Source organism: Scyliorhinus canicula, chromosome 9 (assembly GCF_902713615.1).
Source record: "Scyliorhinus canicula chromosome 9, sScyCan1.1, whole genome shotgun sequence".
Classification (NCBI taxonomy): domain Eukaryota; kingdom Metazoa; phylum Chordata; class Chondrichthyes; order Carcharhiniformes; family Scyliorhinidae; genus Scyliorhinus; species Scyliorhinus canicula.
In genome coordinates this window covers 168,549,258-168,560,524 of record NC_052154.1, presented here as the reverse complement: position 1 = coordinate 168,560,524, position 11,267 = coordinate 168,549,258, and the positions used below count along the sequence as shown (strand labels likewise).

Sequence of the window (11,267 nt, the reverse complement as noted above, 5' to 3'; positions counted from 1 at the left end):
CTCTTTTCCCCCCCCCCACCTCTTTTTTCCCCATCTCCTCCCTCCCCTCACCTCCCCCTGTGCCCCCCCCCACTGCTCCAGCTCCTCCCCCTCAATCACCCACATTGCATTTAGTTGCCAGTAGTGGAAATGCTTTTGGCTGGTGGTTCCCACATCCTTTTTGTTGCAGGAATAAAACGTCGTGGGTTTTGTCATTTTAAAAATAAATCTGTGCATCCTTCTGTCTAATTTCCTGACACTGACCACGTTAGGGTTCAACTGACCGAGGATGAGCCGTTCAGAAATCGGTAACGTGTTGATGGGAGGGAATGAACCGGTTCAGAGGGGCAACGCTGAAATCTAACCAAAGCCAGCCGACTGCACACAGAAAACTAAATCGCCCTGTGTGTCCGCTCCAGTGATCAAGACACTTTAAATAGAGGCTGCCAATCATCCCCAATTAAAAATTGGGGGGGGGGGGGGGGCATGTAACGCCTTTCAGACCTGATTGAAATTAACCTAAAGAGTCACCATTTGAACAATTCGAAACCAATAAATGATTACATGCCCCTCCTCAGTCAGACTGGATTTGTCAGAGGAATTGAGGAGAAACTATTATGGGCGGCACAGTAGCACAGTGGTTAGTACAGTTGCTTCACAGCTCCAGGGTCCCAGGTTCAATTCCCGGCTTGGGTCACTGTCTGTGCAGAGTCTGCACGTCCTCCCCGTGTCTGCGTGGGTTTCCTCCGGGTGCTCCAGTTTCCTCCCTCATGTCCCAAAAGACGTGCTGTTCAGTCAGGGTTTTTAACTTTTTAACTGGCTGTCAACTAACCGTTGAGATTTGATTGTTTCCTATAAGTAGAAGCAAGAGGCCCTTCAAGTCCGCTCCGCCATTGATTATGATCATGGCTGATCATCATTTAACCGGATAAAGTCTTTTAAGAATATTGAGGGTTGGGATGTGCTGGAAATATATTTCGACATGAACTTTGAAAGAGCTGCTGAAGGGTTAGAATAACTGATCAATGTGGCGCATTTCCTACAATAAAACTTGAATAAAGAATATCTGTTAGATGCTGCAGAAGTGATTGATCATTGTGGGTGGCACAGGTGTTGGAAGTTAAAAGGAGACGTCTAACCTCATTCTCATTTACTCTAATTCAAATAATAGTTTTTAATTAACTTTTAAAATGAAAACAACTGCACCCGATTCAGAAGATCCCTTATTTTAAAATAAATTGTGGTCCTTTAAAAGTTGGGCAGCAAGTGTGCCAGTTGAAATCTGTTCTTTGCTTTTACACAGTTTGGCAGAGTCACGTGCAGGTATATCTGTCATGCATGCGTTCTCTGGTGAAGAGATGGAAGAACACTTCCCTCAGGATCGAAAAAGAACTGTAGTCATGTAAGTGTGAGCCAATTTGACACAAGTGCTCCTATCGAACACCTGTAAGAACCTCTGATATAACAAGTGGTCCAATTACTTGACAATAGAGTGGGCATATTCTCCTTGTGCAATTTGCTGTCTACATCAGGAGTATTTTCAGTATGCGTAACATATACACCTTTCCCAGTTGTTATATATATATTTTTAATAGTCAAGTTTTGCTCCAATCATCGAATTTTAATTGTGGTTTCATTCCAATAAACTGCCAGGTGCTTTACCCTCTTTGTGTACTTTAGTGGCTTTGATGGTAAAATATCTTGATCAGAGTGTTTGGATTAGAAGCAGCTGCTCATCTTAGAATCATGGAATCTCTACAGTGCAGAAGAGGCCATTCGGCCCATCAAAGTCTGCACCGACATTCTGAAAGAGCACTCCATCCAGGCCCCATCCCACATCCTATCCCTCCAACCCCACCTAACAAGCCTTTGGACACTAAGGGGCAATTTAGCGTAACCTGCACATCTGGGGGGGGGGGGGGGGGGGGGGGGGGGCGACGACGAAACCCCACACAGACACGGGGAGAATGTGCAAACTCCACACAGAGTCACCCAACGTCGGAATTGAACCTGGGCCTCTGGCGCTGTGAGGCTGTAGTGCTAACCACTGTGCTGCCCCAGTTATGGTGGAACTCTCTACGCTTTGTTCCTTGACCCATCAAGAACTAGATAAGTTCAATGAAATAACTTTCCTTTTTCGTAAGGTTGAAGAGAGCAGACTGAGCCAAAAAAGCACCCGGGGACCATGAGTTGCAGTAGAATAGTCTTCAAAATTGTACCATGTTGCTGTGAAAGCACACTAATGTTGGTGCTTGTGTTTTGTGACGCTGTGATTTGGGTATGCTGTCATATGGGTTGCAAAGCAACAGCCATCATGGCTCATAGCAAGAAAGCTTAGTGTATCTACATATTATTAGTAAAGTGAAACATGCGGAAATCTAAACATTTCTGTGGTGACCACTAGCATTTAATTTACTTTTCTATTTGAAACTGCACCCAATCAATTTATGTAATATCCGCAATTGAGACACTTCAGAAGAAAACAAGAGTTTTTGTTCCCATTTCAGGTGGTTGACGCAAGAGCTGGTCCAGGTCTTAAAACACTTGTGAAGCCTAAGAAAATTAAATGTGGCAGTGATGGCAAAAATAAAAGCAAATTGAGGAGACTCCAGCAAAAGCTAAAACGACAAAGTAAGGGCATTTTGTGGCTAGTTAGATGCTTGTGAATGCTGTGAGTGTCATGTCCCCTTCCTTTCCCCCACACCACCCCCGACTTATTTTGAATGTTTTGAAAGATAATGTGCAACTTTGAGTTACTGCTTAACAATGCTGTGTTTGAAATAAGTATGTAAGAATATATGTATGTCCATACCTCTGTCCCTTACAGGATTATTCACATGCAGAAGTTCTCTTTGTAAATCTGCTTTAGTTGGCTGCTGGAGCCTTGTGTCGTAAAACAAAGTGACACTTGGGGACAAAGGCAATGGGAGCAGGAGTCGGCCATTTGGTCTGTCTTGAGTCTTTTGCCATTTAGCTGAACATGGCTGATCTACCACAATGACATTTTCCCGCAATATGCCTTGGTGTCATTAATATCTCGAAATCTATCGATTTCTTCTTGAATATACTCCAAGATTGAGTCTCCACAGCCCTCTGGGGTGGAGAATTCAAAAGACTCATCACCCTGTTGAGTGAAGAAATTCATAGAACATACAGTGCAGAAGGTGGCCATTCGGCCCATAGAGTCTGCACCGACCCACTTAAGCCCTCACTTCCACCCTATCCCCTTAACCCAATAACCCCATCTAACCTTTTTGGACACGAAGGGCAATTTAGCCTGGCCAATCCACCTAACCTGCACGTCTCTGGACTGTGGGAGGAAACCGGAGCACACGGAGGAAACCCACGCAGACATGGGGCGAATGTGCAGACTCCGCACAGACAGTGACCCAGCGGGGAATTGAACATGGGACCCTGGCACTGTGAAGCCACAGTGCTACCAACTTGTGCGACCGTGCTGCCCAGAAATTCCTCCTCGTATACAAAGATATGAAATAGGAGCAGAAGGAGGTCATTTAGCCCCTCGATCTGCCATTCAATAAGATCATGGCTGATCGTTTGTGTTTTGAGCTCCACATACCATCTATCCTCGACAACCTTTGACTCTCTTGCCTAACAAGAATCTACCTCTGCTATGAAAATATTCAATGATCTCACTTCCACCGCCTTATGAGGGAGAGAGTTCCAAAGTCGCACACCTCTCTGACAGAAAATAATTCCTCATGCCTGTAAGGCCAATCCTTAATTTTAAAACAGTGGTCTCTAGTTCTAGACTCGCCCATAAGAGGAAACCCCTTTCCACCTTGTCAAGACTGTTTAGGAACTTTTATAATTCAATCAAGTCACCCTCACTCTTTGAAACTACAGTGGAAACAAAGCACAGTCTGTACAACCTGTCCTCATAAGACAACCCGCACATTCCAGGTATCAATCTAGTGAACCTCCTCTGAACCGCTTCCAACACATTTACAGCCTTCCTTAAATAAGAACCAAAACTGCACCAAATATTCGAGATGTGTTCTCATCAATGCCCTGTATAACTGAGGCACAACATCTTTACTTTTATGTTCAATTCCTCTCATAATAAAGCACATCGGCCTTCCTGAGTACACGTGGTACCTGCATACTGACCTTTTGGAACTCCTGAACCTTGAGCCCATTGTACTGTTATATTATTAAATATATCTATTAATATTATTACACATCATCTCAGTCCTAAATAACACGCCCCTTATTGTGAGACTGGGCTACCTGGTTCTAGACTGCCCCAGCCAGAGGAAACACCTGACCTGCATCTACCCTGTCGAACCCTGTAACAATCCGAATGCTCCAGTGCGATCACCTGTCATTTTCTAAACTCTAGAGAATATAGGCCCAGTCTCCTCAATCTCTCCTTGTAGGACAATCCTGCCATCCCAGCAATGGGAACCGTGGTTGCACTCCCTCTGTGGCAGTTATATCCTACTTAGATAAGGCTACAAAAACTGTACGCAGTACTCCAGGTGATATGTCATCAGTGCTCTACCCAAGACATCTGTACTCCTGTACTCAAATCCTCTTCCAATAAAGGCCAACATATCATTGGCCTTCCTAATTGCTTGCTGCAGGTGCATGAACAAGTGACATATGAACAAGGACACCCAGGTCCTTTTAGACATCAGCACTTCCCAATCTCTCCCCATTTAAACAATAACTTGCATTTCTGTTTTTTTTCGGCCAATCGATAACTTCACATTTTCCCACATTATTTTCCATCTGGCATTTTCTTGCCCACTCACTGAGCCTGCTTAAATCCCCATGAAGCCTCTTTGTACCCTCCTCACAACTCCCATTCCAACCTAGTTTTGTGTCATCAGCAAACTTGGAAATATTATATTTGGTCCCTAATCCAAATTATTGGCACAGGTTGTGAATAGCTGATCCTTGCAATATCTCACTAGCCACAGTCTGCCAACCTGAGAATCATCCATTTATTCCTACTCTCTGTTTTCTGTCAGTTAACCAATTCTCAATCCATTCCCATATCAATATCAATATATCCCAATCCCATGTGCATTAATTTTGCTCACCTAACCTCTTGTGAGGGGCTTACTGAAAGCCTTCTGATAATCCAAATGCACAATGTTCAATAGTTCCCCTTATCTATCCTGATCATTACATCCTCGATCCCTGTTGTCAAACATAATTTCCCTTTGATACAACCATGTCAACTCTGCCCAATCCTCTCACCATTATTTTCCTAAGTGTTCAGTTAATCACATCCTCTGTCGTAGATTCTGCATTTTCCTACTACTCCTGTCAAGGTTAACAGGTCCATAGTTCCCTGTTTCCAATCTTCCCTCTTTCTTAATAATAAAGTTAAATTTGCTGCCTTAAATCTGCAGGAACTAATTTCAGAATCTTAGATTTTGGGAAAATGGCCACCAATGTATCCATTCTCTCTACAACCACCTCTCTCAACACTAGGATATGAATCATTGGGTCCAGGGTATTTATCAATCTTCAGTTTCATAATTTCTCCAATACTACTTTTTAACTAATACTAGTTCAGATCTTCATTTTATTGGTGCTTGGTTCTCTAGTATTCCTGGGAGATTTTTGTTGTACTTCCTCCATGAACATAGAACAGTACAGCACAGAAACAGGCCCTTCGGCCCTCAATGTGTGCCGAGCAGGCAGACGCAAAGTATTTTAAAAAAAATTCTCTGTCATTTCCTTAATCCGTAATATAAATTCTGACTCCACCTGCAGGAAGTCCACATTTGTCTTTGCAAATCTTTTCTTTTTTACATACCTTGGAGCTTTTACTGTTCATTCTTGTGGGGTTTTTTTTCTCATGTTCTATTTTCTCTTTCTTCATCGGTTTCTTGGTTCCCCCTCTTGCTGAATTCTAAAAATGCTCCCAATCCTCAGGCTTGTACTTTTTTTTGGCAACTTTATAAGCTCTTCTATTGATCTGATACACTCTTTAACTTTTCTTATGAGCCAGGGTGGATCACCTTTTCCTCTGTGTTTTTGTGGCTCTAAGGAATGTAAATTGCCATAAAACGCTGCATTCTTTAAATACTAGCCATTGCCATTCTTCTGTCTACCCTTAATGCAGTTTCCAATCTACTGCTGACAATTTGCCCCTCGTCATTCGTAGTTTCCTCTGTTTTGATTTAAGACTATAGGTTCGGATTGAACTGCATCACTTTCAAACTTGATGCAGTTTTTTTCATATTATGGTTACTTTCCCCTCAAGGCACCTTTGCAACAAGATTAGAAATTACCCTTTCTCAATACTAGATCTAAAATAACCCTTTCTCCAGTTGGTTCCTCAGCATACTGTTCTAGAAAACTATCTTGTATACTATCTTGTTAGGGCAGCACGGTAGCATTGTGGATAGCACAGTCGCTTCACAGCTCCAGGGTCCCAGGTTCGATTCCCGGCTTGGGTCACTGTCTGTGTGGCGTCTGCACATCCTCCCCGTGTGTGCGTAGGTTTCCTCCGGGTGCTCCGGTTTCCTCCCACAGTCCAAAGATGTGCAGGTTAGGTGGATTGGCCATGATAAATTGCCCTTAGTATCCAAAATTGCCCTTAGTGTTGGGTGGGGTTTACTGGGTTATGGGATAGGGTGGAGGTGTTAACTTTTGGGTAGGGTGCTCTTTCCAGGAGCCGGTGCAGACTCGAGGGCCGAAATGGCCTCCTTCTGCACTGTAAATTCTATATACCGGGTCTTGCACAGCATTTTTGTAATTAGGATTACGCAGTCTATATGTAGATTGAAATCTGTCATGATTACTGTACTATCCTGTTACATGCACCTCTAATTTTCTGATTTATACCATGTCCTACATTACTGCTTCTGTTTGATGGCCTGTTAAACATGTTTATATTTGTTGCCTCTTGCTGTTTCTTAGCTCCACCCTAACTGATTGTAAATCTTGATAACCTGATCTAAGGTCCTCTCTCACTAATGTATTAATCTCATCCTTTATTAACAGAGCTAGCCACCTCCTTTTCCTTTTTGCCTATCCTGCCTAAATAGGGAGTGTCCATGAACACTCCGTTTCCAGCATTGGTCACCCTCCAGCCATTTCTCCTTAATGGCAATTAATCATACCTCTTTACTTCAATTTGTGCTGTCAAGTCACCTACCTTGTGAATGCTGTGTGCATTTAGATAGAGTACCTTAATTCTGTTTTATTATTTTCACAATCTCTACAATCAGCCTTACCTGCTGGTGTACTTTAAGTTTGCACATTCTGTCCCCCTCCTGCCACACTCTATTATCAATTCCTTAGTGCTACTTTGCTCTCTTGCCTTGTCCTTTCAATTTAATTTATCACCTCTTCCCTCACTTAATCTCTCGACCCTACAACTTAGTTTGAAGCTGTCTCTAAAGCCCACTCCAGGGAGAGTGGAGGCAGTGTCATTGAATATTTTTAAGGCAGAGGTGGATAGATTCTTTGGCTAACAATGGAAGGCAAAGGGTAGGCGGGGATGAGATGTGGGGGCCACAATCAGTTCAGTCATGATTTTATTGAACGGGGAGCAGACTCGAGGGGCCTGAACGGCCCGACTCCAAGTTCATAATGTTCTCTACTATCCTAGTTATGTGAATCGCCAGAACAACTGCTCCCAGGCATGGTTCAGGTAAAAACCGTCCCAACAGTTCAGCTCCCACTTTCCCCAGTACTGGTTGCAGTGCCCCAGGAATCAAAACCCATTCCTCCCACATCAATCTTTGTGTCATACTTTGAACCCTCTAATGTTCTTGAATGGCACGGTGCCATGGTCAGTTTGTCCACCATCCCACTCTTCAGCCCCCACTTTCATCCTTACAGGCTGTAAGAACCATGAACCTGTGGACAATTTGCAAAGGCCGTGGTTCCTCACTTGTACATGGTGATCCCCCATTGCCGGCCTCACTCCCAGTCACACCCTTCCTGTTCCTGACCATGGATCAATCAGAAGCCTCTATCTAAGGGTCTGTCTGCCTCCTGAGACAGAGTAACCTCCCAGCCCATGATGGTGTTGATGTGTCTGCAGCTCGGCCTTCAGCTGAATGACTCTTGTGCTAAGTTCCTCCCGCTGCAGACATTTACTGCAGAGTGTTTGCCTTGGATCAGACGGGTGTCATGATTTCCAGATCCTGCACGACACCACACATCACCTGTCCTCCATCATTAAGCATTTGATTGATCAATTATTTTCCATAGAATCCGACAGTGCCAGAAGGAGGCTATTCGGCCCATCAAGTCTTCACCGACCCTCGGAAAGATCATCCTACCTAGGGTCACACCCCCGCGCATTGATCATGGCCATTCCAACTAAACTGCATGTCTTTGGACAATAAGGGACAATTTAGCACGGTCAAGCCACCTCACCTGCACATCTTTGGACTGTGGGACTAAACTGAAGCACCCGCAGGAAACTCGCGCACCCACGGGGAGAAAGTGCAAACTCCGCACAGTCACCCAAGGCTGGAATCGAACACGGGTCCCTGGCGCTGTGAGGCAGGAGTGCTAACCACTCAGCATATTTTAATTAATGTCTCTGGTCCTGCTTGTCTGTATATTTTTATTATTTCAATATTGTTCCACTTAACTTGCTTGATATTCCCCTAGTAACAATAAATAGGAAATACTCACCAGCCAATCTAATAAATGTCACTACTATTAGTAAACATTATTATTAATAACAAGAACCATACAATACTAAATTACCTGAGTTATGAAAGCTAAGTGAGAGAAATACCTACCAATAAGCTACCTGTTTTCCTGTGGCATCATGCTTTGATTTTTCTCATAGTAGTCAGATCACTGTGGAGACACAAATTGGACTGGACTGAATAACTCCAGGTCCTGCTGCTCTCTGTCTCTGAGTCCTCTCTCTCCCGCTCTTTAGAAGCTGCGGTCTGTCCTCCGTGTCCTCTCCTCTTTTAGATGCTGCTCTCTGTCTCTGTGTCCTCTCTCTCCCCCGCTCTTTTAGAAGCTGCTGTCTGTCCCCGTGTCCTCTCTCTCCCGCTCTTTTAGATGCTGCTGTCTGTCCCCGTGTCCTCCTCTCTCCCGCTCTTTTAGATGCTGCTCTCTGTCCCCGTGTCCTCTCTCTCCCGCTCTTTTAGAAGCTGCTGTCTGTCCCCGTGTCCTCTCTCTCCTGCTCTTTTAGATGCTGCTCTCTGTCTCCGTGTCCTCTCTCTCCTGCTCTTTAGATGCTGCTCTCTGTCTCCGTGTCCTCTCTCTCCTCTTTTAGATGCTGCTCTCTGTCTCCGTGCCCTCTCTCTCCCGCGCTTTTAGATGCTGCTCTCTGTCTCCGTGTCCTCTCTCTCCTGCTCTTTTAGAAGCTGCTCTCTGTCTCCGTGTCCTCTCTCTCTCTCCCGCTCTTTTCGGAAGCTGCTCTCTGTCTCCGTGTCCTCTCTCTCCCCTCTCTTTTAGAAGCTGCTGTCTGTCTCCGTGTCCTCTCTCTCCTGCTCTTTTAGAAGCTGCTGTCTGTCTCCGTGTCCTCTCTCTCCTGCTCTTTTAGAAGCTGCTGTCTGTCCCCGTGTCCTCTCTCTCTCTCCCGCTCTTTTAGATGCTGCTGTCTGTCTCTGTGAAATGAAAATGAAAATCGCTTATTGTCACATGTAGGCTTCAAATGAAGTTACTGTAAAAAGCCCCTCGTCACCATATTCCGGCGCCTGTTCGGGGGGCTGTTACGGGAATTGAACCGTGCTGCTGGCCTGTCTTGGTCTGCTTTCAAAGCCACGATGTAGCCCTGTGCTAAACTAGCCCCTTTGTCCTCTTGCTTTGTCCTCTCTCTCCCGCTCTTTCAGAAGCCTGCTGTCTGTCTCCGTGTCCTCTCGTCTCTCTCCTCCCGCTCTAGTCAGAAGCTGCTGTCTGTCTCCGTGTCCCTCTCTCTCTCCTACCCGCTCTTTCAGAAGCTGCTGTCGGTCCCCGTGTCCTCTATCTCTCTCCCGCTCTTTCAGAAGCTGCTGTCTGCCTCCTTGTCCTCTCTCTCCTGCTCTTTAGATGCTGCTGTCCTGTCCCCCGTGTCCTCCTTTCCTGTACCACTTCCCTGTCAGCGGCAGCACTGATGTGGCAGTGAATTGTAAACCTCCAGTAGCATCTGCTTTCCAATTGGCACCATTTGAAAAAAAAAAAAATGATAATTTGTAGGGCGATAGTTACAGTTGAAAATTTATGGGACTCGGCTCATGAAACATCAGTGCCCGCAGAACGTCTGATCCGTCTGGAAATGATGTCCAATTTGATCAGCTTTCCGTAACCTAGATGTGATAAGACTTGGGCAAAATAACTGAGATTCCAGACACTTGTATTTTCCATCCCTTAGCCAACTTTATCTCAAAATCAGGTTTTAATTTGTTTTACCTTCCTCCTTCAAGGACATTTTATTTCCAAATGCAGGATTCACGAGAATACATAGAATATGTTCCCACCCAGATATGCTGACAAAGTAAATGCTGACTAAAATGTATATTCTTTGACTGCACAGCCACGAAGACCTTCTGGGTATCTTGAAATATTTAAATTACGTGTTTTTTTTTAAAGGTTTTGTTGATTCTTTTTGTGTGCCCTTCATTTGTAAAGTCTGACAGCATCAGTTTATTTATTTGTCCTTGCTGCAGATTCCGATGCGCATAGTACAACATCTAGCCTTTCTCCTTCCCAGTCACCCAGCCATAGCAATCAATCCGATGAAGGTTCAGATACAGAAACCCAGGAAAAGTATTTCCTTACAACCAGTCTTTTCATTCCTTGATCTGACTTATTGGAAGAGGTGAGCTATTTGATTTGGTCAACTTGGTGTGCAGTTTATTTAACATGCGTGACTTGTCATACCTTGCCAGTAATGAATGCAGAGTTTGTTTCAGAGAAACCTCTTTGTTTAATCAGATGTTTTCATCCGTTACACGTATAGTGTAATGACCAGTCACGATAATAACTTGTGCTTCAGGTCCCTTAGATTAAAACTTTCAGCCTCGATGGTTTTAGGAATATTCTGTGTTTTTAAACAAAAAGGGGGGGGGGGGGGCGGGGACGGCGGCAAGCAACAGAGCGGAAAATGCCCAATCAAAATTTAGGGTGCAATTCTCCGGCCTCAATTACGCTCTCGCTCGGAGCGAAGCCAGGTCGGGTGAATAGCGGGAGAGGCCAAAAATGAGGGCCAGCACCAGGCGGCAAACAGTTTGTGATCAACCGGCCCACTCCTGTAGGCAAAATCAGGATCTCGCCGTAGCGTGGTGAGAACCAATTATCACCACATGAGTCCTATTTCCATACACTTAACGGGAGCCACCCCATAT

General features: G+C 44.7%; 1 pseudogene; it reads left to right on the top strand.

Moving 5' to 3' along the window:
- The window catches only part of LOC119970957, a 57,448-nt pseudogene that overhangs the window by 36,486 nt on the left and 9,695 nt on the right, over window positions 1-11,267 (top strand).